We start from the raw sequence: 27608 nt of genomic DNA, 5'->3' as shown, positions 1-27608 counted from the left end.
GGGCCAATGAAGAAGTTTTACAAAGGATGCCACATCAGATCCTGGGCACTTTTGAGTAGATATTGTCAGAGATAGTGAAATTTTTTATTGATAATCTGGATGATGTCTATAAGGGTTATGAGTCCTTGTTAAAAATGTTGGATACTGTTGGAGTTATCTTTTATTAGGTAATAATTATTTATTTAATTATTAGTCTATTATACTCCATGTTTAAGTTAAACTTAGGAATCTTATAATTATTTAGGGTTTTTCTCCTTTAGGGTTTCGAGTATCCTCTTATAAGGATTCTCTCTTTGCATTTTCATAACAACTGTAATTATTTAATTGCATTCTTGTTGCACAATCAATATGACTCCTCTTTTCTGGATCTATGAATTCTAGCCTCCATAGCTTTTTTTCTTCTCTCTTTTTGTGACAGGTTTGCATGCAGGTGATCTTTGGGAGCTGTAGAGTTGATTTTTCCTCAACTCCAATATGGTATCAGAGCTCCAGATCTTCATGCCCATGTTCTCTTCATGAGAGATTTTGGGCCTTATTCTTCAGATCTGTGTATTCAGGGGTTTTTGTAGTTGTTTTATTTTTTCATTTATGGGGGTAGCTGATTTTTTGGTACATTTTGGTGCCAAAAGGACCTCACGATTGGATTCAAGAGGTTGTTTCCATGAATTTTGATATATAATTTACCTATTTTTGGTAACAAGGGCATCTGGGGCATGATTTTTTATTGACATGTTTTTCGAGGCACAAAACGCCGTACGGCTGTACCTACAAATGTGTCAGAAAATTTTCATCAAAAAAATAAAATAATTTTTTTTTTTACCTTCTTTATGCCCTAAAAGAAGGGTTTTTTTCTTCTGGTTGTAACTTGGTCATACGGAGGCGCTTTTTCAAAAACCTTATATCGTCAGAAATCTCTTTCCGAGCTCTATCTAGATCTGGAGGTTTGAACTTTTGATTTTATTTTTTTGATAACGTTTTTTTCTGTCAAAGCCAGAAGTTCCTTTTTGCACTCCAGGAGACATAACTTGAGCATCCGAACTCCATTTTTTGAAAACTTTATATAGTTGGAAAGTTTGTTATGTGTTATTTCCATTCATATGAGTTTTCTTTCCAGATTCTGCTCCAGGTATATTTTATTCAGTTTTTTGTTTTTCAGCACTCTGGTGAATATCTTGGATGTTTCAAGTCCTGGGATCTCCTTTTTTGAGTAGGATGTCTTATCTTTGGTTGTTCTTTCTGTTTCCCATTTTCTGTCTCTTTTGGTCATTGTATCATTTTATTTATGTAAACGCACCGAGATAAAGTGCCACCGTGCATTGTATACTTGGGATCTTGCACATCTTGTACCTTATTGTACATGCACTACTTATAAAGTGCCATGGGGGGGTTGATGTTTGTCTTTGTTTGCCATCTACCTTTGTCACGTGAGTGTTCCTTCCACGATATTAGCTTCATGATGTGTGTCAAGTGAGTGTTCCTTCCATGACACTATGTACTTTCTCTACACCTTCGATGTTCCTGGTTCTTTGTCATGTAGTTCTTGTTGGCCGTTCTTTTCAGTGTACCTATCCCTCTCTCTTTTCAACGTTATGGGGAGGTTTGTCCTGTTTTTCTAATGCTTCCTTGGTTCGATTGATCAGCTCTTCAAGCTTTGGTGTTTTATGTCATTTGTATCTTCGAGTTCAGTTGTTTGCCTTTGTTTTCCATCTAATTCGAGTAGTGTCATTTGAGGGCACTCATGCAGATTATAGTCTTCTCTACCTAGTCATGTTCTATTTTAGTGGAGGTTCTTCAAATTGGCAGTTACTCTTCGATAGTGTTTGCAGCTATTTCATGCTTTAGTGGGTTCTTCATGCTTTTTTTTGTTCCTATCTTTTGGAACACTCTTGTTTGGAGGCTTCTTAGTCCTTCACTTGAGCTTTCATCTCTTCTTGGAGAGGAGTTTTGTTCCCACAGGGTTTTCTCCTTTTTCTCCACTTTACAAAGATTTTATTGTACTTAGGTATCTCATTAGGCCTAGTTGTCGAGACTCATTGTTGCTTTCCTGCATTTTTTACATATTTTTTTAGTCCTTAGTTTTTTTTTGGCTACTCCCTAAGTTCATCTTAAAGGGGGGTGTTGGAGTTATCTTTTATTAGCTAATTATTATTTATTTAATTATTAGTCTATTATACTCCATGCTTAAGCTAAACTTAAGAATCTTATAATTCTTTAGGGTTTTTCTCCTTTAGGGTTTCGAGTATCCTCTTATAAGGATTCTCTCTTTGCATTTTCATAACAACTGTAATTATTGAATTTCATTCTTGTTGCACAATCTTTATGACTCCTCTTTTTTGGATCTCTGAATTCTGGCCTTCATAGCTTTTTTGCTTCTCTCTTTCTGTGACAGGTTTGCATGTAGGTGATCTTTGGGAGCTGTAGAGTTTATTTTTCCTCAACTCCAATAGATACATTCAAAGAAAATAAACCCATATTAGAGACATTATCAAAAAGGTGGCAAGTAGCTTATCATACTCTTGTTACTTTGTGAAAATTTATACACAGAGATCCAATTGCCCCTCCTTCTATAAGAGGAACTAAGAGAACAATAAACATGGTCACTGAAGAGCTTAGGTATATTTCTAGTGAAGAACTAAAGGTGAAGACCAAAATAGACTCTTTTCACACATTCAAGCACTAGACTATACCACAAATAATTGACAAGGATAAACACATTAGAGATTTCAGTGATTGAAGTTACTTCTACCAAATGGTGCCTAGAATCATATCACACATGAAGGAGGAGAAGGATGCAAATGTTCAAAGTTTCAACTTATTCTTAGATAGAATTGTGATCTTGGATGTTGGATATACAAAGTTTGTCATAGAGGTACGAGCCATGACAGATAAAAGGTGGAGAGACCACTTAACGAATGTGCCTACTATTTAGAACCACAAATGTCCAAGTGATTATGACATCTACCAGTGGGAGAATGCCTATCTAAAGCCCTCGGAAGATTGACACAGAAGGACAACCGACAAATTTGAAGATTGCCCTTATTTAAAGTAGAACCTTTTCTCGACCCATTGATCACGGGTTGCTACTCGCAGCATGATGATAACGAGGAATATTTGTATTTATCGGCTATTCACATGTTATGTTTTATTTTCAATGTTTGTTTCAAAAAAAAATATTTTAATTAACAAGACTTATAATGCTTTAGTTAAGTCATGTTTGATTATGAAAAGTCATGTCTTTTAATTGTGAACAGTTATTTTGTAACGATTTGAAGCTTGTAGCTTATCCCATTTTTATATAAGAGAGAAACCAAGACTAAAATATGGGAATATGATAGAATAGAGTGGTGGAAACAAAGAAGACTATTGTACTTCCTTATAGTGGTTATTATCAAATATACGGACTCATATTTCTTCTCTCAGTTACTTGTGTGATTATGGATGATATATGTTATATGGTTGTCTCTATATTGGTGTTTTCTTTCATTTGTTTAAGTCGTATTATCAAGGATATGTTTGATATATCAAAGCATATTTATTGCTTTGTGTAACTTAGTTAATTGTTTGGATTCCAAGCTTCATGAAAAGTTTATTGAATGTATTAAGCTTGAAGAATAAATTGTTTTCTTGATGAAAGAAGTAGAAGAGACCAAGAAACAGATGAACAAGAATCTTCAATTTAAAAGGAGAATTGATATGCTTGATGAGATAATTGGATTTTGAAAAGCTCTAAAAGACAAGGGTGGTCTTGGTTATGAAAATGGAGAAAGCTCTAAAACAAATATGATTGGAGATGGAGTGAGAAGGAAAAATAAAGACCACATGATGAATCTAAGAAGGCAAAAGGAAAGAATAATAACTTCACACAAGTACAAAACCAAAAGAAGAACTTCAAAAAGCCTACTCCTAAACAATATGCTCCAACCAAGTACTATCAATCTTTCAATGGTAATTGTTATTCTTGTAATAAGGTTGGGCATAAGGCTATTGATTGTAAGAGTAAAATCAGTAAGAATTTATTAATGCCTCCAAGGTGCAATGCTGTGAATTCTCAACCATTTCATGGTTAGTGTTATACTTGCAATGAATCTGGTCATAAGGCTAATGCCTGCATAAATAAGATGATGAATAGTTACATAAGAAAGAGCAATGCCATGACTTCTCAATCCTTCTATGGTTACTACAACACATGCAATAAGTTTGTTCATAAGGATGTTGATTGTAGATCCAATATGAGGAGAAGTGGCTATGCTCTGTAACATGGTATCACCTGCTATAATTATAATAAATCAAGACATATTGCAAAGTTTTGCAAGGGGAAGATTGTGAGACCTTTTGCTCCACAAAAGAAGGTTGATCTGATCCAACAAAAGAAGGAGATGGATAAGATATGTAAGAGGAAAGAAGAAAGTGAGGCGAAGGATGGATCTATACCTCTAGCTAGTGCAAATGGATCCTCTTGTAATTAAATAAAAGTATTGATTTAGGGGGAGTTGTAAGTGCAAACTTTTCAAGCCCTTGTGAAGCATGAGATGCTGAAGTGTTCAACATAAATGGTGACATGGATATGTCTAGTGATATAATTAATTTTTCTCAAGTTTCTAGAGAAAATACTCTCTTCAAAAGTTTTTTGAATGGTCATGGATCCCCAATATCCCAGAACAATAAAAAGATGCCAGAAAAAAAATGCAGTCAATGCAAAGTATTTTAGGGTAGATGTGAAGCATATTTAATCCCTAGTTGGTAAAATCCGATATCATTCAAATGATTTCAAGTGTGTGCTAGAGTTCAGAAAGAGAAGAAGGTTTCCAAGATTTATTGCAAGAAAACTGTAACAATGGTATTCACGGGTGTTTTTAGATTTACAAGTACAAAACCCTAGTTTCATAAAGAGTTGTCATGGAAACACTTAGAGTTATTGACATTGGTGATAAGCCAAGGCCAAAATATAAGAAACATTCATATAAATCCATGGATACCAACAAGGATGGACCATTCTCCCACATTCCAATCAATGTGTTGTGCACTAAATACGTCTAGATTTGATTTCAAGTATGTGCTAGAGTTGAGAAAGAGAAGAAGGTTTCCAAGATTTCTTGCAAGAAAACCCTAACAATGATATTCACCTGTGTTTTTAGATTTACAAGTACAAAACCCTAGTTTCAAAAAGAGTTATCATGGAAACAATTAGAGTTATTAACATTGTTGATAAGCCAAGGCCAAAATAAAAGAAACATTCGTACAAATCCATTGATACCAACAAGGATGGAGCATTCTCCCACATTCCAATCAATGTTTTGTGCACTAAAGACGTCTGGATTTACATCCGCTTGCAACTAAATGAATATAATCACCCAAAGCAAAAGAGTTTAGAAGCAATCAATTATTGGATGACAACATCCTGATCAAGCCGGAGTATGCAAGTGTTGAAGAAAAAATTTAGATGGAAGGATTTCCCCAACTTCTACTATGAAGATGCATGGGTTGTAACAATTTTGATTCGGGTTCAGAAGAGTTTATATGCCTTGATCTACCCTATAGAATCATGAAGGAAGCAATTAGAGATGTGACTGTTTTGTGCTCCATCGGACCTATACCAACATTGAATTCCATGAAGAATGATGAAGTTATGAGGCTTATTAGAGAAAAATTTGACAAAAGAATCCCAACTATGGATAACATCACTAATCTAGGGGTCTAGTATGCCACAATGGGTATTCCATATAATATTTACTACACGAATAGTGAAGGATTTTCTACTGCCACCCCCATCTACACTGCACATCAGATGGTGAAGGAAGGGAAGGATTATGATCTCTTAGAGCTCTTGCGATAGTAGTTGATGAACACTTTACAGAGAACCAAGGAGACATGATACAACTCTTGGTATGAAACCATCATTTGTCTTATGTTCCATTTCTTGAAAGAATTGCTTGGTTTGAAGGGCGTGGTTTGGAAAAGACATATTCATGTAGCCACCCAAATTAGGGATCAGATGTGGAGGTTTCCAAATACTAAACAATGTGACACTATGCACAATGGTTTCTTCAAGACATTTCAAAAGAAAATGCAAATGAGATATAGAATACCCTCCAAAGTGGTGGAGAGTTATAAGAGTATTATCATTTTCATAGTAGACAAAGATCATTGTTAAATGGAGGTAGTTGAATCAAGGACTGCATGGATTCCTAAGTTTCTTTATGAGGTCTTCGAACTTGAATGGATTGCATATGCTAACATTCTACTCAACAAACCTAAGGATCCTACTAGTGAGAGGTTTGACACATTTAATGGGACAACCAACAAGATGAATAAGAAGAGTGCAGGAGAAAGATTTGAAAAGAGAAAAAGAAAGTTAGAGAGAAAGTTAGGCATCTCACCAAAGAGTACATCCGATGCCCCTATGGTAGTTCCACAAGTTGCCTCTTCCACTTTGCAAACTCCACAAGCACCTAGAAGAACAAGCAGGTCCACTTCTGCTACCACTACTCCTCCTAAGCCTTCCAGACCTCCATAAACACCTAGCAGAAGAAGAATGGACACTAAGGTATCGATGCAAATAGAAACTATAGAGAAGAAGAAGCAAAGGACTAAGCAGTAGGAAAAAAGAGAGCAGATGAAACTATTGGTAGTAGATAACGATGAGGAAGAAGAAGAAGAAGAAGAGGAGGAGGAATCTTCCAAGATAAAGAGAAGATAGAAGAGAACAAGACAAGGAGATGAGGAAGGTAGCTCAAAAGCAAAGGGAAAAGAAAAGAAGACCAAGAAAGCTCATCTAGAAGAACTTGCATATGAGTCTCTATAGCTTGAGGCTACCTTTAATGTCATTATACAATTTGGAGCACTGAAAGAGACCACATAAATTTATCTTGATGTGCCTCCTATTGATAAGGCCACAATTGAGAAGGCCATAATGATATATGTGATGAGATTTAATGTGGCTCTCAATGAGATTATTGACCAACTTTCAGAGAGTCTTGAAAACATACTTTGTGATAAGAGGAATGAAGAAGTAAAGGAGGAAGCTATGATGAGACAATAGGCAAGGGATAATGTTAGATCCTCCATTACTCAAGAAGAAAGAGATGTACTATCTCAAAGACAAGCACAAGAACTCATAACCAAACAAAGAGTAAATACTCTAATGGGAATGGACAAATAAAGAGAATGGACAAAGAAACTAAAGAAAAGACTACAAAAATCTTAGAGGAGAGGAATAAAGTTGAAGTGGTTCCTAAAGAACAAGCTCCTCTAAATGGTTATGGCTTGTGGGATATACCTAATGTCCAAGACATAGATTTGTTAGCTTTCAATGTCCATATGATAGGGAGTGATGGGATTGATAAGGATAATAAGCAAGATGAGGAGACTACTCCTCTAGAGAATGTTGGTGCACAAGTTGCACAAGAACAAGGAGAATCAAGTGTCCCTCCTTCAAGGAACACAAATCAAGGTAAAAGTTAAAATGCTCCTCTTCTAGAGAAAACATGGCATTATGAGAAAAAGAAAGAAGATAATCTTGAGAAAGATCAAGATACTGCTGAGAAGACAAGTGATGATTCAAAGAGCAGTCATGAAATAGGTTAGGGATCCTCTTCTCTCTCAACTGACTCATTCAAAGAACTATTGACTTTGCAAATGCAGTTTCAACCCATGGTAACTCCTCAACTACTTCAAATACCAACTCATGTCGGATAGGTTGGTTTATCTAATATGTCTCCTCTTCACAAGTTACAACTAGGTGACATCTTGCATTCATCTATAAGAAAAAAACCTTGCAACAATACTTGGAGAATATTGGATTAATTGATGATGCTATGGAGATCATTCAGAAAGGTTTACCTAAGGTCAACATTGATTCTTCTCTACCTATAGAACAAAAGTTGAAACTTTTGATGGATTCTTTCAAATATCATTCTTCTCACATTGAAAAAAAGGCAGAGCAAGAGTTCTTGAGGAAGATAAAAGATAAGAGAATGGCAAAAGCCTCTGATTAGTGTGCTAATGCACACAATAAGTTGCATGAGAACATGAATACCTTTAAAGAATGTGTGGATGAAGTCACTGCACTTTATCGATTCTGTCTAAAATGGCCCAATTCCACTAAGAGCATAAAGGATCAAATCGATTCCATTGTCACAGATCACTCAAATGGCTAGCATATGTGATCTATCAAAGGATAAGGATGGATTAACTAGAGCTCAAATAAAAAATCTTCATTAACAATTATCATTGCTTCAAGACCAAAGAGAACAAATAAAGAAACGGTTTAGTCAACTAAGGGAAGCAATTAACTTAAGACTTGCTTCATTATCTGGAGTGCTAGCTAAAGCAGAGAAGATTGATTAGAAGATGAAGGCTCCTAGTAGTATGGATGAGGTAGAGGACTTCTACATTCAATTTAAATGTCAGAATCACATTCTTTCCTCAACAAAAGCAAACTAGGTATCAACTCTTACTCAACTCAAGGTAATATACAAGAGTATTCTAACATCTAAGTGAGTTGTAAGAGTATTGTAGACAAGACAATTTTTGTCCTTGTATAGACTTGAAGAGGCTTGTAGTGTCACTTTTTGGTTTTGTTCAAAGTATTATGTACATATCATAAGTTTTGGGGCATCTCCATCTCAGGGGGATTGTTGTTGGTAGAGATATACGGTTAGGGGGAGTACATGCAGAATTTTGGTTGTCATAAGTAGGAGATTTTATGCCCTTTGCCCTTGATGTCAAAGGGGGAGCTAAGACTTGTAGATAAATGTGTGTTGTTGTCAATAACAAAGGGGGAGATTGTTGGCAATATATGTGATATGTTGTCATTGATGTCAACCTACCATAGATGAATTAGCACATTTGTATAGAAATGGATTGGTGTAATTGGAGATGTAAAGAAATGGTTTGAGACCAACATATTTGAGAGAGATGGTTTAACATAGATAGAGACATGGAATCAACATGATTAAGGATACGCAAGACAATCTAGAAGACCAGTAGATGTATTCATGTCATAAAGACAAGTCCTGAAGTATGACATGTGCATGGTTAAGCTAGTTATACATTGTTAATGCTTTGGATGAAGAGTGCAATCACATTGATTGATGTCTTCATGTTTGAAGAAGTTAGACAAATATCAGTTGAGTCTGTGTTCATACTTGTGTTGCTAAGAGAAGTTGTCTAAGGGATAAGCAGTGCATTTCCTAATGATAAAGTATCTACATTTTGGTTAGCGTTCCACCACCTTACCATATTTGGCCTTTTGGTTATCGAATTAAGTTTGTCTGATATTAAGGAGAGTATTTTTGAATTTTCATGTTGTAACATCTATAGGAAGAGTTTTGACTATTCTGTAGATTGCACTAGAACAAAGTTAAGCATCTCATATGCTTACCATAATGCTTTGCATTCCTCCAGAGTGGTAAGTATGGTTGTGCGGACTTGGAGATATGATCAAAGAGGTATAAGAGTTCATCCATGCAAGTTTAAGATGATTTAGTGTACCACATTGCAATATCCTAAGTATTGAAGTGTCACGGTTAGTTTGGGATGCTTCATTTTCAACAATTCAATGGGTTTCTCTACTTGTGCCAATAGAAAATGATCATATACTTCAGAAGAAGGTTGTACAAATATTGTACATTCGCTACATTTCTCATACCTTGATCCGCATGATGTTTTTGGCTTCTTCAGTAGCATACAAGTATACAATTGATAGTTTTGGTGAAGTTGTTGATGGTGAGCTGACAATTTGGTTTCTTTCAGTTTTGGTTTGATCCTGTTCTATCATATTTACTTTGGAGGATGTGTTGTAATCTCTTGGGCCCAATTATGCTTTGGGTTGATCTGCAACTCATTCTATGTCAAGATGCATGTGTTTGAAGTTGACCTATGTAGTAGCACACATTTCATCTAAAGGTCATCTTGTAGCTGGCCTAATTGTTATTTTGAGATGTTGCAGAGGATATATATAGAAGAACAAATCATTTGTGATGTGTGTCAATTCATCAAGATGGAGTAAGTGTGCAAGAAGGGGACTACCACATTTGCATATGCCAAATGCATCTTTTAGAGCAGTTCAAGTTCATATTTTTCATTATAATCTCGATGTATCTTGCTTTGAGATAGTGATTCTCCTTAATAGGTCTTTGTATCTTGCATAGCAAGTCCATCCGGAAGTAGTTAACTTTCTTAAGCAGTGAGCCTTAAAACAATATTGTAATACTTGTCCATTCATATTGTGAGATAGCTCTCGCCTTTTTCCCTCATTGTGTTTTCTACATAAAAAACTTGGTGTTCTTGTGTGGAATGTTGTGGTGTCTGCTTTACTTTTAGTTCTTCCTTTTGGCAAATCTAATTTAATGTTTACTGCAAATGGATTGTTTAAATTTAAGTAAATATTGATTTATACTCCCCCCCTTCCCCCCCACCTCTCAATATCATTTATGTTCAACACTCTCATCTTAGAATGTAGCCATAATATGACCCCTTTAAATGTCATTTTAAGAAAAGTGACAGATTTAGAGTTTGAGGATGTGGAATAGTTGATTTGTCATCATCTCATTCCTATCCTTTTAAGTTCATTTATGAGCTTGGGAAACCCACAAGGTCTCACACGTGTGAGCACACTTCATAAGACTTTTGATGGGTTGAGTGTCCAAACAGATCTCCTCTCATTATTGTCTCACACGTGAAACCTTTTGTGGGTATATGTGCTTTGAAGGTGACACTCCCCACTAAAGAAATTCAAAACTTAGATTTCTATTCAGAATTCTTATTGTGAGAAAGAGAGGGATTTTTGTTCATTTTTGGGGGGATTCTTTGATTTTGAGGATTGTGAGAAAGATATAACTTGTGAAAAGCTTGGAATTAAGTAGTCTTGGAGTAAAGCTTAAAGCTCTTCATCAACTCTTCACAAACCTTGGAAAGCTTGGAGAGGTAGAATCCCAAGCTTTCCTTTTTGTTGTTATTACAAATGTGTAGTTGTAAGAATGTCAAGTTTATATGTTGTCATTTTTGTGTTGTTTATTTTCTTTTGATATTGTTGTGTTGGAATGAGTTGTATGGGATATCATCTCCCTCCTGATGAGAGCATTCCAAGTGAAAGATAGAGAGAAGTTGGAACCTCCATGTGGATACACTTCTTCTTTTGAGAAGGAGAAGTTTGCATATTAGTATCCTTGTATATTGGTGTTTCGATTGGGAGAAAAAACTGATGGTTTTATTATGTGAATGTGAAAGGAGAGAAGAGAATAAGACTATGGTTTATATTTGATATATCACCTCCATTTTGGACAGTAGTTCACTAATCTCCCCTACTATGAATCTTAGAGAAGATTCTTGTTTGTTCTTGCCAACCAAACCATTAGTTCAAAGCCACACTTCCATGTTCAAAACCACATACATAGGGATCAATGTTACAAGTGTGGGATTGAATCCAACAAGTAATAGGTGATTTTACAATCTATCATAGAGTGACTAATGTGGGTCTAATTGGTGATTATAGAATAAGATCTACATTAAAACATTGTTCACTATTCCTACAACTAATAACCACATCTATTTATATTTTTTATCAATTCCTTTACATATTTTAGCACTATTTCAAGACTCAAATCAATTATCTATGTTGATTATATGTTGACAATATCAAATCAATTAATCAACCCTAAAACTTAAAAAAAAAGTGTTGGTTTCTTTTCAAACACCAACTCATCATATTGTAAGCAAATAAATTAAATTTTGAAATGAACAGTTTGACAGATTTACTAGTCATCACTTAGGTATGATATGACTAACTATGGATGTAAATCATTCATTACATATAATGTTGAAGATGGAGGAAATAGGTTTGAATCAAACATTCAAACTTCCAACATCCACAATGAAGTACTTGCGAGCAACATACACATGCAAACCAAAATCTAAACTAAAACACACATGCATGCTATAAAAACCTACTCCATTGCACTCCTATTCCTCGAGATTTTGTGTTTTGTGACCATATTGCTCTCAGAAGCACACACAAAAGGCTATGAAAATGGAGATTTGAAATATCATGAATGCAAAAAGTGAGAGAAAGCGAAGTGCAAGATAAAATACTAGAGTGCAAAAGTAAACTCAAAATACTAGATTACTAGATAGCCTCAAATGGAAGCGGGGGTTGGGTTTTTATAGATATCCTCAAGTGGATCTAGATTGTGGGATGTATATAGGATAAAGCATAGGGATTTGAGAATGCAAAAGGTGAGAGAAAGAGAAGTGCAAGATAAAATGCTAGAGTGCAAAAGTAAACTCAAAATACTAGTTTGCTAGATTGCCTCAAATGGAAGAGGGGGTTAGGTTTTTATAGATAGCCTCAGGATGGATCCAGATTGTAGGATGAATATGGGATAAAGCATAGGGTTTTGAGAGTTTGATCCCACATGCATGAGGTGGATGAAAATAGATAGAGGAGAAAGCATAAATGACTGGTTTGCATATGTGAAATATATTTTGTGAAATGGAGAATGATATTATTAAATGGATAAATGAAATGATTTATAATATGTTAATGGATTAATGATAATATTAATGGGTAAATGAATAAAGATGTATGATAATATTAATGAATAAATAATATAAATGGATAAATGATAAATAATAATAATATTAATGATAATATTAATAATAATAATAGATGGAATAATGCATGAAAAATGAAGTGGATCCACCCAGGCTTAAGATGACAAATTTTATGTGTCTACAAATGTAACCAGATTAATTTGAAAACAATTTCATGAATTTATTGGAAGGCATCATTAGAGCTATGATACTAACTAGCAAATCCATAAGCTTCCAAATTTGCAATGCATAATTCAATAAAACAGGAAACAAACTAATATTTTACTTGTTTAAGCAATGATAGTATTTTAGAGGATTGAATGTTGCCAAAAACTCAACGACCTATCTTGGAAAACCACAAAGAAGAAAACTAATCTCATAGCAACAACAGAACCATCTACTATAACTTTATTAATCTCAATAACAAGCACAAAGAGTAGATATAGCTTAGATCGCTCTTATCTTCAATGTCAAGCTCACAAAATAATTACAATTAGCTGAATGCTCCTACTTGGATCACTACAACACTGACACAAGCCTCCAATATGCTCAAGCCCATGCTCTCCACCACTTTCTCTAGATACTATAACATCCTCCTCTTACAATAGAAGGATCTAGAAAATAATTCGATGCTGAAGAGGATCACATTTCAAATTTTGAATTCTGAAAATCGTGTTGAAACAACCAATTATGATCATCAAACAGTGATTTCACTTCTGCCAAAAAACAATTTTATAATCACCTATTATAAATTGATGGTTTTATTATGTAAACATAACAATTAAATATTTACTTGCAGTATAAGTAAATCATGATGTGATTTACTACAGATAATGCAATCTATCTTATTATGAGGTTTACTGCATATAATGCAAGTAAAAAATTTAAAATAAAATTTCATTATTATGATTAGGACACCAATAGCAGTAGATACAACTAGCTACAAATGTAAACCACTTCATTATATGAAAATCATTACATGCAATACAAGTAAACTACTAATTTGAAACATAATTTCACAAATCTATTAGATAAATGTAAATGACTCTGCAACCTCTGACCTGAAATATAAATGGACTATGTAGATGGAGCAGTATCATAGGCATCTTTGGGGATTTTTTATTAAAGAGACTGAAAAATCAAAGATGATTGAACCCCACAAAATTCAAACAGATTTAAAGAATACATGCCTTAGAAAAGCACTACTGAAAATAGTAGTAGGCAAGTACACTACACAGCTAACAAAATACAAAAAATTGAGTTGATTTTGTATTCTACTAATAATAATGGCAGCCTAATATGCTTCCTATGTGTTGTTGTATTATTGTTATTATGCATTGCCTGTGTGTTGTCTTTGTTAACCCATTTATTTCTTTATTTGATATTCAGATTATGACAATTTGGATGTAGATAAGGGATAAGGATGCATTTACTGAAAATGAAAGGCATGTGTCAAAATAGATGTTGTAGACGCAACTCTGAGCTGTTGTGTTCATGGGTTATTACCGCAGGCATGACAGCATCCAAATTGGTGAAATGCAGAGACAAAAGTGGAGCTGGGATGTTTGGATTTGAAATGGATAAGTACATTCTTTCTTGCTTCTGGATTTGATTGTGTTATTAATGTAAAAAGCAACAACACAATTAAATCCAGAAACAAGACAGAACAGCATTAATGGATTCTGGAAACTTGATGTCATTAAAGAATAAGTGTGCCACCGACTACAGACATATGGATAGCTTGTGTGTCAAACAATCATAACAAGTTGCAATCATGCTTATTAGATAAAGGAACTAAAAGTCAGTGAAACGAAAGGGAAAAGTGCAAGGTAGGCACTTTTCATCTCTACAGAATGTATGAATTCTAATACAACAATGTTTAAAAATTTATTTTTATATGAAACTCATTTAAAAAAGCATTTAATTAGTGTTTGTTTATTGCATAATAGTGTTGTTGGCCTTTTCTAGTGGTGAAGGGAAATAAAACTACTCTTCTTTTAATTTTATGTTAATCTAAGGATAGATGAAAGATTACTAAATAGCACAAGCCTTAGAAAAACATAAGAGTTGAGACTGGTAACAACTAACTGAGACTGCAATTAGGCATGTGTCCTGAGAAATGACTGATATCTAATATCTGAGCATGGATTATGGTTAGGGAGCAGAGGTAACTGAATCCTGCAAATTTAAGGGTCAGGAACAAAATTGCAATAACGATCTTATTTGATATCCACAATCCTGTCCTCTACAAGAATGGATCTTTGTACCTACAAAAAGTGTTTGCCAGCTACTATTTAAAGTAAGGAAACATAGGGTGGTACTAAGGAGTAAGGACTACTGTGGACCTTGCTACGCAATGATTGAAGTTCTAGACTTCCATGCACCTTAGTGAAACCTCGATATTAAATTAACAATAAAAGTAAAAGAGAGATAATTGGATGGCAATGAATGCCAATGTATGAATGGCAGCGAATGCCACTGTCAATTGTTTAATTTGTTGATTTGTTGATGTGCAATTGCACCATAGTACATTCTTGTAGAGAGATATTGAATGTTGTCAATAATGTTGGATAGAGGCTTTGGCCAATGTAATTGCAAAAGAAGAGAATATTATAACTTGAAAATGAAAGTTACATGATTACTTGGAGGAAGATATTGAGTGTTGTTGATAATATTTGATAGAGGCTTTGGCCAATATACTTGCAAAAGAAGAGGAGATTGTATGGTCTTGTGAATGCTATCTAGTGATGTGTTATGATTTGCATAAGACCTAGAATGATTCCTCTATATACATTACTTTATATGCATGAATTTGAATTTTTGGCACCCATACTAACAGGTAACAACCAAATCCTGAGAATGCAACCTCCAAATTCAGAAGTTTGAATTTTGAATGATGTGGACAAGATTGTACAGGTGAGCCTATCCAGGTGACAAGATCACAACTACAACTATGTCCAAGGTAAGTGAATTGTTGGTAAATGGACTAGAAGGGTTTTGAATAAAACAAAGTGGTATGTCTAAGTTAAGGGTGGGTGGGTTGGTGCACCAAACTAGTTAAATTATCCACTAGAGTCATACACATACAAAATGTCAACCCAAAGTTGAATAAACCTAAAGTGGAAAAGCTTTGAAGTATTGATGTTTCTGCTTTACAATTATATTGTTCTTTCAAAACAAGCTTTGCCATATAACATTTTATATTATAGCAATATTTAATAATAAATTAACTAAAGGCTGAATACTTGTATAAATTTAACACTTTAAATTTTAATGGTATCACCAATGTCAAGAAAAATTGAATGGTGTCATAAATGCCAAGAAAGAATTGAGGCCATACTAATCTGTCTAATCCTAAAATATAAACTAAGAATTATAAAAGTCTCGGAACAGATTAAAAGATCTAACTTGTAAGCCCCAAAAATTAATTCTAGGTTTGAGAAGGACAAGCTGCCTTTGATGACCATAATTCTAGGTTTGGGAAGGACAATTTGCCATTGATGACCATATGGCCCCTTACAGCAATCATGAAATTTACTAACAGACTTCTTTCACTATGCAATTTTCATCAAAAGTAATCCTGAAGCAATTAGGTTTCCACATAGATTAGCATTATAGGAAGCCTAAAACCACTTCCTCCTATTACATTATGAAGAAAATGTAATTCAAAAAAAAAATCATGACCAAATTATCAGCCTCCTTGATAGACTTATAAAGCACTGAGAGAGGGGGGTGAATCAGTGACAGCAAAAACAATACCACTTCTAACACAGACCAGTAAAAGCAATTAACCAGTTTACTTAAAACTATGCATGCAATCCAAAGTGATATTAAAGAATCCACAACAAGTAAAACATCCACCATAACACAAGTGTTTATACGTGGAAAACCCAACTAGGAAAAACCACGATGAGATGGGACTCACAAGTTAACTATCTGCAGTAATAGGTGACTGGCCGGTTAAGGTCTACAAAGTGCTCTACTAGGAGCGAATCCTGTTAAAGATCCCAAAGCCCTGTTAGGAGCTATACCTGATTGAAGGTAGTACCCTGTTAGGAGTAACCTCAGTAGAGGATTTCAAACCCAAACTAATGGATCACCTGGTTAGAGGATTTGTACAATGAAGCTTGTTAGAGCTTACCCGGTTAGGGGATTCAACTATTGTAGTGATTAGAAAACAACAGGTGGTATGATCTAGAAATAGCACATCTTGCTTGTATAGATCCTCTTCTGCTTACTCAATACTGCATCACCGACATACTCTGCAATTCCTTCAATAAATCGCATCAACTCATCACTTGTATCTCGCATCATAAAAATAGTTCATCACAATGTCATTTTATAGACATTAGATTTCATGTCGGCTCAGGAACCTCATTACAATTTCCTAGGTGCAGTGTATCTAGACAATCTTACATAACACATCACAGATTGCCGCCAAATTTGTCGGTTAGGGATAACTCATCACGACCGGTGATAACTCATCACACAATCAGTGAAACCGGTTGGAACACCAATGCTGGTGGAGAGTTAACCTCTTCCAACTCATAGACTGATTGTCCTCCATTTGCTTCCTTGTTGATCTCTGCAGTATCTCCAAGCTGGTGTCATGTCATTCCTACATATACCGGTTGTCTACATATACCAGTTAGACACCTTCAAAACCGTTTGAACTTCTCTATACAAATGATACCGGTTTGCATTACAAAGACTTAGGAGTAGTACCGGTTTGTCTTAACTGAGATGACTATGACAATGTGAACATATGTGTGTGTATATATGTGTCATCAATGACAACACATAAAGTTATTTATTACAAAAATCATCATCAAGCCAACAATCTCCCCCTTTGGCATTGATGGCAACACTTGGAAAATTTTACAACTTTACAACTAAGTGTGCTTACAAGAATTGTACATATATATTTCTACTCCCCCTTAATAGTAAATACAAAATTTTACAGCACATACATATTTCTACTCCCCCTTTGACAACAATGCCAAATTGAAAAGTAAAATACATATATATTATATCAAAATTTGCATCAAAAACTACATATACATAAATATAAGAGTTTTCAAGGAGTGTTCACAACAATTTTTAAGAAAATGTCACTGAAAGTAATCTTCATCTGAGTAAAATCATTATCCCATGTTTCCAATAATGTTTCAGTGATCTCAATAGTTGTCATAACTTGTGCAACGAATTCTTCCATTGCATCCACTGTGCTCATCTTCGAGGTCGCCAAAACCACTTCTGAATCCTTGTATGCCTTTGTAAGATATCCACCTTTGGACTCAACTGGTTCTTTAGTTCTTTCAAGGATCTCAGCTGCTTAGCCTGTTCGAAATCATAAACATCTAACTGAAGTTGCAAAGCATCAACTACTTTGCCAAAATCTAAGGCTGAATCCTGTAAAGGTATGTAAGCATTACATATCCTCTCCAGTTCTTTTTCTGTCTCTTCTCGCCTCTTCTTCAAATCAGAATAGAAAAATGAAACATTAGATGTATAGGCCAAAATCCTTCCTCCAGTTTCAACAATAGTTCTCGAAAGATCTTTATTCACAGATAAAGCAATTTTCCCTTTATCAATATCTGTCAATAATTGCTCTCCCCTCTTCTTTCTGTGGTTCTTTTCAGCTAAGGTATGTGCAGCTTCTTCAAGGGATTTCAGTTGGTCAGTAGTATCAGCAACCAACTGCCCAAGTTTGCCAATAGGGGTTGACAAATTGCCAGTGTCAGTCTCTGGTAGGAGACTTGACAGAATATCAACAACAGTTTGTATAGTTTCTACTTCTTTCTGCTGCTCTTTTAGCCTTTTCTTTTGAGCCTGAGATTGCATCACTGTAGCAATCTCCATGAGTTCAGATGCACTCATATTATCTACATCTATAGGTCCTTTAATGCTTATTGAGTCATCCTCATCATCAGTTTGTTGCTTCACCTTTGCTTTTTCCTTTTCATCTTTTTTCTCTGCTATCTTCTCCTCTGTTTTCTCTTCTCTTCATCCTTTTTCTTTCCAGTTTCCTTCTCTTCAACCTCTTTCTCAGGTTTCTCTTTCTCTGCCTCTGTTTGTTTCTCCTGTGTAGCTATAGTAACCGGTGGCAGTTGATTTTCAACTTGGTGTTCTTTTTCAGGTGGCAGTTGAATATCCACACTTGGTTCATTGACTGGTGTTTCAGTTGCTTCCTGTGTATCAGTAATGTCCGGTTGCTATACAGTTTCCTTAACTGGTTCAATGATATTACCAATGGTATCAATAGTGTCTTGGATTTCTTCAGTATCATCGACAAAGAAAATAACCGGTGGAGAAGTTGTGTCATCCTTATTCTTAATAGGATAGACAACATCCAGTGTAATAATCTCTTCAGCATCTAGCTCTGGTGCAGCTCCAGTCTCTATTTGGTCAGGTTTATTTTTATGATACTTCAATTGCTCATGCATCCTTTGAATGTCTTTAGCTATCCGGTGAGTATCATCTTCAACAAATTTAACCTTTTCAACCAATAAATTCAATCTTCTTGACTTAGAATGAAACTGTCCTTTGAAATTATCAAGCAATGTAAATAATTCATCTCTAGGTAACTCAGGAAAATATTGAATGAAAACTCTATCAATAATTTCTTGATCCTGTTCTACAACCAATTTTCATTTATTTGCAAGAATAGAATACAAAGAATCAGAAATATCCTTTTCAATGTCTTGAGGCGACCGATTGTATTGACATAGATGGTTGATTACCTCTTGAACAATTTGTTGTTTCTGTTATTCATCAAATGAATCAAAATACTCTTTCACATTATCAAACCGTTTCCTCCCTGATGTTTTTAATGTTCTCTCAAAATCAGTCATAGACTTGTATGATGTAACATTGATAGGAGTACTTTTCTTTGAAATGTCTCCTACTGGTTGGATTTCTTTCCAGTCAATTTCATCTTCTTTGGTTCCTCTTCAGTGTCAATATCCTCAGATTCTGCTTGAAGAATGAGATTTCTACCTCTCTTCTTTGTTGTAGTCTGCTTCTTTGCATATACTTTGGGTACCTGTTCCTCTTTGACTTGAATACTTCTTGTCACCCTTGTACCGGTGGTCACTGAAGGTGCTTGCTCAACTTTCTTCTTTTTCTCTTTGGCACTACTGGGTTGAGCAGGCGAATTCCTTTCCTGGTAAGTTCCCAGTCTTTTCTTCTTCTTATCCTTAGGAGATGCCAAAAGGTTGTTGGCATAACCGATTAATAAGTCATAGTTGACTTCATAACTCATTTCTTCCATCTCTTCTTCCCTGGGTTCAACGGCCTCCATAAGGCAAAAATCAGTGGTAACTGTGAAACAAATGTCTTTTGCAAAGTGTTTCACCACTTCATCAGGTAGCCTTAACCTCATGCTCATCTTCTTTTGAAACTCATTAAAATATCTGTTCATGGCAACAGGAAATGTGTTCTTCACAGCCTTAATGTTGTTTTTGATTTGAGTTGTAACCGGTATGTCCTTTGACCATTGAATGTCACCAATTCCTGGTAGGAAATTCTGAAAATAGAAGAATAGACCAATCAACAGTTGACCATATTTGAACTTTTGACTATTGTCATTCTTGATTGATTTTAGGTTCAGCATCAATTGGCTTCTCATTGCCTCGCATAAGTCATAATCTACATTCTCTACAATCATCCTGTAAGTTGCATGCACAGCAGCAGATGGCACATTGTTCATCCTGCTGGAATGGACTATCCTATAACCAATGACCATAGTTGCAAATCTGACCGCTTGATCTACAATGTTGTTGACTGAAATTGCACGACCGTCAGCGGTGGTCTGAGTCAGTGCAATCACAGTACCTTTCGAAATTGTCCTCAGTTTTGGTACTTCACCGGTTTTCCAGAAATCAGTCATTGCATGAATTGCTTCCTTCGTGATTGTGTGCGACCTGTCAAGATACATATTCTCTCCATGCACACGACTAAGGATAATCCTAACATGTTCATCCTCAAAGTCTTCAAGAAAATATGTCACATTATGAAAACCCTTTTCATAAACCCTAATGTATTCGGGTTTGATTTTTCCGCTCTTATCACACAAAGATTTGAGTTGTGAATAGATTGACAGTGATCCTAGATCCTCAATTTTACACTCTACATAATTGGATAATTCGCCTTTGATCATAACACTATCAGGAACTTGAGACAATGCATTATATGATTCTATTTTGTTTGATTCCATAGACTCCATAGCTTCGGCAATAATCATAAGTTTCTCTGCTTGTGTAGACGACGATGCCATTCTAGATAATCTTGATTTGAGAGAGATTAACAAAAGAATACCTTATTCCCTTCGCTGGCAAGGTTTCCGGTTGATCTCTCGAATGCAAACCCGTTTTGCCTTCTCTCATCTTCGAATCCGATTCAACTTTCGATCCGCAACACAAATCCGTTCACAATCAGCTAACAATTCTCTGTTTCGCTCTACAGGTGCTCAAAAACTCTTCTTCGAATGCAATTAGGGTAAAAGTAACTTAGTAAAACTTGCTTTTATAAACTTACCCACTGCATTAATTGCACAACCGATAGGGTAACAAACTCTAATATACCGCTTAACAAACTCACCTTTACCGATAGGTATATAACCGGTTGGTAATCCTTTAGAAAACCGATAGACAATGATATCAAGAATTCTCATAAAACAACTCGAAATGCAAAACTCTCTTACCATACACTCTTCAACGGGTCCTGAAGTAGATTTACCGCTATGCTCCCCTTAGGCTTGTTGAAAAGCTCAATTCTCTGGTGCAGGATTCTCCACACTAGGTGAAGGGTTAGATTCTTCTACTGGCTTGTCTTCACTTTTCTTCTTCCAGATTTTGTTCATCTCCGCTTTGGTTTCCTCAACATCGACCTTCTGCTTACCTTTCTGATCTTCAGAGTGGTTAACCGGTTTGTTCTTCCTAGTTCTACAGAACTTTGCCATGTGTCTCGGTTTGTGGCAATGATAGCAGGCCATCCCAGATGATCTCCAAGGTCCTGCATTACCTCTTCCAATTCTGTTGTGACGTATTCACACATCGCCCCATTGCAAATGGGGACCCCTTCTTTTTGCTTTCTAGGGTTTGTTTTTTGGGTCTTTTCGGGTTTTGTTTGTTAGCCTTTGCATGATGAGTGTTGTCAAGGGGATCGCTGGATAGCAGGCTCTGCTTGAGCTAGGTTGAGTCAGTAGATGCTCCAGGTTAGGGTTTCTTTGAAGGTCTTCCTTAGGGCCTCGTTTTGCTCTTGTTGCTAATTGTGTCTTGCTTGGTGAGTGAGTATCATCCTTGAAGGTCCGAGCTAGGTCAAGTTGGTGAGTGATGAAGTCTGGAATGTCATCCTGATCTTCAAATGCCCTGAAATTTGGCTGTCTGGAATGTCCTGATCTTGAAATTTGACTGTCTGGAAAACTAAAGAATCCTCCAAAAACTAGAATTTGCATTATAACTCCTGGAGGTCCGAAACCACTCTCAAACATCCTGACAGTATATATGGAATATAACTTAAAGTATAAGAAATGTCACTTATACTTAAATGTTATATTCCATAAAATGACCCTGACGGAGAGGCTAAAATGTCAAATTTACCAAGGACTCAGGATCTCATCTAAGTCAAAGAGTGGTTGAGCGAACGGGCAAGGATATAGAAGGAAATGGATCTAGGATCAAGTCTAAGACAAATTCAAGTCAGATTGAAGGTGAATTGAGTCTAGAATAGGAATTTCGCTCCTGACCCTTCCAAAGGGTCCAGAGCGAATTCCTCTGCAAGACACTCCACCTTGACCCAAACTATAAGCTAACGCATTCCTAGGTTTGAATGAAGGAAAAGGCACTTGTTTGAATGAAGAAATGTGAAAATGAAGCCAGGACTTGAGCTCAAAGAGGAATTTCGCTCCTGACCCTTCCAGAGGGTCCAAAGCGAAATTCTTAGAAGACCCCTTTTTTCTTCCTTGTTTGCACTGAAAGTCTTGTTCCTTGATCATAGTGGGGGTAGACGGATATGTTCTTGCCTTAGGGAGTGACAAAAAGAGATGAAGTTAAGGATTTTGGCCTAAAATGGGAATTTCACTCCTGACCCTTCCAAAGGGCCAAAGGGTCCAAAGCGAAATTCTTCATAAGCCTAATTTGCGTCCTTGCTTAGACTACCAACCTAGTTCCTTGGGCGTAGTTGGAAGGAGAATGATATGTCTTTACCTTTTGAGGTGATAGAATGTGAAAGAATGGAGGATTTTGACCAAAACATGAATTTCGCTCCTGACCCTTCCAAAGGGTCCAGAGCGAAATTCACCTTTTCCTCTACTTTGCTCTTTCATATGGCCAAGTTTTGGATTTTTGAGGCATAGTTGAGGAGACTTGGATACATGTTTGCCTTGGAGAGAAGGTTTAAGACTAAAAAATGATGGAAATTAGCCTAAATCAAGATTTTCGCTCCTGACCCTTCCAAAGGGTCTAGAGCGAAAATCCTTATAAACCTCAAATTCTCACTTGTCAAGACTAATTTCCTAGTTTCTAAGGCATGTGTGGAAGTGTTAGACATATTTTTGCCTAAGGAAATGAATAGAGGTTGAGGAAATGGAGGATTTTAGCCCAAAAGGTGAATTTCGCTCCAGACCCTTCCAAAGGGTCCAGAGCAAAATTCTTGAAAACACTCATTTCTCCCTTAGCCAAAGTCAGGATCTTGGTGGAGATACAGGAGGAAGGATCTATGTTTGCTCCCAAAACAAGATTGAAGTTTGAAAAATGAACAATCAAGCCCAAATCATGATTTTCGCTCCTGACCCTTCCAAAGGGTCCAGAGCGAAAATCTCCCTAGACCTCATTCCCTTCCTTGTTTGACCAAATTTTGATTTGTAAGGCATCTTGAAAGGAAGAACGGACATGTTTGGCCTCTGGAAATGTTTGAATGCATTGAAAAATGAAGGATTTTAGCCAAGAAGGTGAATTTCACTCTTGACCCTTTCAAAGGGTCCAGAGCGAAATTCCTTACAAGCCTATTTTTTGACCTTGCTTAGGCTTAAAACTTTGTTCCTTGGATGAGAAATGATGAAATTTATCTTGTAAGGAGGAATGAGATTGAAGAGATGAAAGATCAAGTCAAGAATGAGAAATTCACTCCTGACCCTTCCAGAGGGTCCAGATCGAATTTTCTCAAAATCACCTTTTTCCCAATATTGTGCCAATGCAATTGCAGACTAAAGTGAATTGAGATGAAAGAGATCCTTAGGAATGACTTCAAGTGCTAGGAAATCATTGAAAGTAAAGGAATTGAGCCAAATAGTGAATTTCGCTCCTGACCCTTCCAGAGGGTCCAGAGTGAAATTCCTAAAATCACTTATTTTCCTTGCTAAGTCAAGTCAAACTTGGGTTTTTTATAGTTTGCATGAGTGTGAGGATTGGTGTTCTTGCCCTTTTGAAGTTGGTTAAGGTTGAAAGATGGAGGAATAAGCCTAAAACAAGATTTTTGCTCCTGACCCTTCCAAAGGGTCCAGAGCGAAAATCCTAAAAACCCATCCTATCCTCCAAAATTTGTGCCAAGCCAGGCCTAGACCAAGGTGAGGGATGCCCTTGAGATTGCCCTTGAATTGATTGTTGTCTCCAAAAATGATGATTTTGAGCTAGAGGAAGAAATTCGCTCCTGACCCTTCCAAAGGGTCCAGGGCGAAATCCATTATAGGTCTTGTCCCTGGCCATGATTTCTAGCGAAATTCTCTCTTCTAGTCATTTTGAGGTCAAAACTTTGGTTCCTATAGCGTATATGGAAGTGGAGTGATGTATTTTTGCTTGGCAATGTAGATTGGAGTTCAAGAAATGAGATTTCAAGCCTAGAGTGTGAATTTCGCTCCTGACCTTTCTAAAGGGTCCAGAGCGAAATTCTCCAAACCTCTCTTTTTTCCTCAATTTTATGCCAAGTCTAGTGTGGATCAAGATTAAAAGTGTCCTTAGGCATGTCCTTGAATTGCCAAGAGTCATCAAATATGAAGAAATGGGCTCAAAACAAGAAATTTGCTCCTGACCCTTCCAAAGGACCCAGAGCGAAAAACACTAAAACCATCCTTTTCTCCAAATTTTGAGTAAAGTCGGGCCTAGACTGGGGTGAGAGAAGCTATTTGGAATGCCTTGGAAAGATTTTTGACAATTAAAAATGCAAATTTTGAGCTAAAAAGAGAATTTTGCTCCTGACCCTTCCAAAGGGTCCAGAGCGAAATTCTTCAATCTACCTATTTCCTCCCTGTGTCAAGTCGAGACTTTGAGTCCTAAGGCGTGGTTGAGGTTGAAATGATGTTACTTTTCCCTGCAAGATGAATTGAAGTGAAGGAGATGAGGAATTGAGACCTAAAAAATGAATTTCGCTCCTGACCCTTCCAAAGGGTCCAGAGCGAAATTCCCAATTTCACCTAAATTGCTCATGATGAAGATCAGGAGATGGATTCCCAGACCTTGGTGGAGAGAAGACTAGTGTATGCTTGCCTTGGAAGGTATTTTGGAGTAGAGGCATGATAGATTTTCTCCTAAAATATAAATTTCGCTCCTGACCCTTCCAAAGGGTCCAGAGCGAAATTCTTAAAACCTCTATTTTGCCCCAAATTTACATCAAACTTGGTATGGGTTGAGGATATAGGGATCCTTAGGCATGCATCTAAGCAAGCATAGTCGCAAAGTGAGGTCTAAATGAGCCAGGAATGCAAAATTCGCTCCTGACCCTTCCAAAGGGTCCAGGGCAAAATTCTTATAGAGCCTGTCCCTGGAAAGAATCTTGAGCAAACTTCATTTTGATATCTTCTTGTTGATGATTTAAGGTAGAAAATGCTATGTTGAAATGAATTCGTTATATGACCTTAATCATCTTTTGGTTTGTCTTGCAGATGAAAGAAGACCAGGCCAGCATCATCAGGGACGACCTTTTCCAATCCAGCATCATCAAGGACGACCTCCTCCAGTCCAGCATCATCAAGGACAACCTCTTCCAGTCCAACATTTCAAGGAAAGGTACACCATCCAACCTGCACATCAAAGACAAAGGAGGTTAAAGCAAGGGTCCGTTGAAGAAGCATATAGTTTCAGAGGAGTTAATTAAAATTATCTTCTCAGCATCATCAAATTGAACATCTACCAAGTTACAAGTGTCAAACAAGGTGACATCCCAGTCATCACTCCTCCAGTCAAATTGGTCCATCTCAGCGTGTCCAGATTCAATGTACCTGACTCATCAAAAATGACACAGACTTCGATGTACCTACCCCAGTTGTCCATTGGTCGAATATTCCAGAGAGGACATGTGTCCAAATAATGCAATTATTTCATTGGTCAGAATTAAGTTTGTTGTAACAAACCCTAATTAGGGTTTTCATTGTAAAATCTCGGCCATTGATCTCAAGTTGATCTGAGCCATTGAATTGTATTGAGAGCATTATAAAAGGCTCAAGCTCTTCATTTTGTAGAGGTTAATAGATAATAGCAAGCTAATAGCTAGGGGTTAATAGTTAGTTCATAGAGGTTAGAATAGCTAATGATCAATAGTGAATAGAATAGAAATTAGAGTAAAGTAGGAAGAGAAGGCAAGAAATTGTTGCCTTGATTGTTAATGAGCCATTTTTTCATTGAAGATATGGTGAAATGTGTCGTTTCTTTACAATACACATGGTCTCTTGTTGAACCTTCATTGTAGATGGTAAATGATTAGATTGAATGAAGAAAATCGTTGAATGCACCTGTGTGGAATCCGTCTAGTCCATACCACTAGCCTCTTACTGATTGTAAGTGTGCCCTGCGTGGTCAACTAGCATAAAATGAGTTTAATCTTAAGTCATTACACTTCTATTGTTCATGCATTATCTTGAATGGTGATCATTGTCTGATGATGTACGATTTAAATGTATTGGAAGCATCCCTTAGAAGATCGCACTAAGTTGGTGTCAGATTGTTCAAGCCTGATGGTGAGACCCAGCCCAGTAGGAGTCCACCTAGTCGTTCATCCATCTTCTCGCATTCTAGGTAGTAGAGTAGACTTCCTAAACCCTGTATCTTTTACCATTTGTTTGTCTCCCAGTTAGTAAATAGGACTTGTGATTCCAGCAAATCAGACGTTCAGGTCATTGAGTGTAAGTCCCCTTGTGATTCCAACAAAATCACACCATACCACGAAGAGCTTATCCACACGTAGAGATCCTACATAACAGAACCTTGAAGCTTCTCCGATTGATCCTTCTGCAATATCTTCAGCATTCGGGAGCTTTATTCAAGAGAGGATAAGGTACCTTTAGGTATTTTATTCTGTGTTCGCATGTGTACAAAAAACACATCAACAAGTTCATAGCCACATGCCCATAATTATTGCAAATGGTGCAAATCACATTTGTTACCTTGTCCATTTCATATGGACTGAACCGGTTGACATAGGGTTTCTGCCAGTTCATGTTACTCCAATCACTGATAGGTCTTGGATTCATGTGAGGTGCCGGATTGTTTGCTCCATATCTGAATTCAACTGATCTCTGTCCATACATGTTGCATGTGTAACAATGACCTGCAAATCTTCTAGACACATATCTAGCATTAGCATTATAGCCTGTGTTCTCATTAGGTATGCTTCTACACATTAACGATATGTCCAAGTTTGTGACAGATAAAGCAAACAGGTTTGAAAGCTTTCTTACCGGTAGGCTTCATAGCCTTAGGAGTAGTTTTACCTTTGTGCATGTTGCTCTTGGTACCAGAAGATTCTCCTTTCTCAGATGTATTGAAACCTAGTCTAGATGTGTCACCTTTCATCCTCTAAGATTGGATCTGCTCATCCGGCATAGAAAAACTCTTATTGAACTTTTCAAGCTTCCCATTAGCCTCAGTAAGTTCTTTGGTAAGATCTTCATTGTGCTTTGTCAGAGTCTCTCTTAGAGACATTGCCATTTCAAGATCTAACTGTAATGCCTCTTTCTCTTCCTTCTCCTCATGCCAATGTTCATGCAAGGCTGCATTCTCCTGCTTGATCTTAGAAATCTTATGATC

General features: G+C 36.4%; 1 protein-coding gene across 3 annotated transcripts in view; it reads right to left on the bottom strand.

Annotated features, from left to right (window-relative positions):
* Positions 1-12967: 12967 nt before the first annotated feature.
* Positions 12968-27608, bottom strand: part of LOC131075637 (peptidyl-prolyl cis-trans isomerase CYP40) — a 77229-nt gene continuing 62588 nt past the window's right edge. For 2 of the 3 annotated variants that reach the window (XM_058012476.2, XM_058012473.2), the window contains exon 9: positions 12968-13254. The gene's annotated coding sequence lies outside the window, so the exon portion shown is untranslated. Of the gene's footprint in view, positions 13308-27608 lie in introns of all 3 variants that reach the window. The other variant, XM_058012474.2, reaches the window with a different exon arrangement.

This window comes from Cryptomeria japonica, chromosome 8 (assembly GCF_030272615.1).
Source record: "Cryptomeria japonica chromosome 8, Sugi_1.0, whole genome shotgun sequence".
NCBI classification, from domain to species: domain Eukaryota; kingdom Viridiplantae; phylum Streptophyta; class Pinopsida; order Cupressales; family Cupressaceae; genus Cryptomeria; species Cryptomeria japonica.
This window is presented reverse-complemented; position numbering and strand designations above follow the sequence as displayed.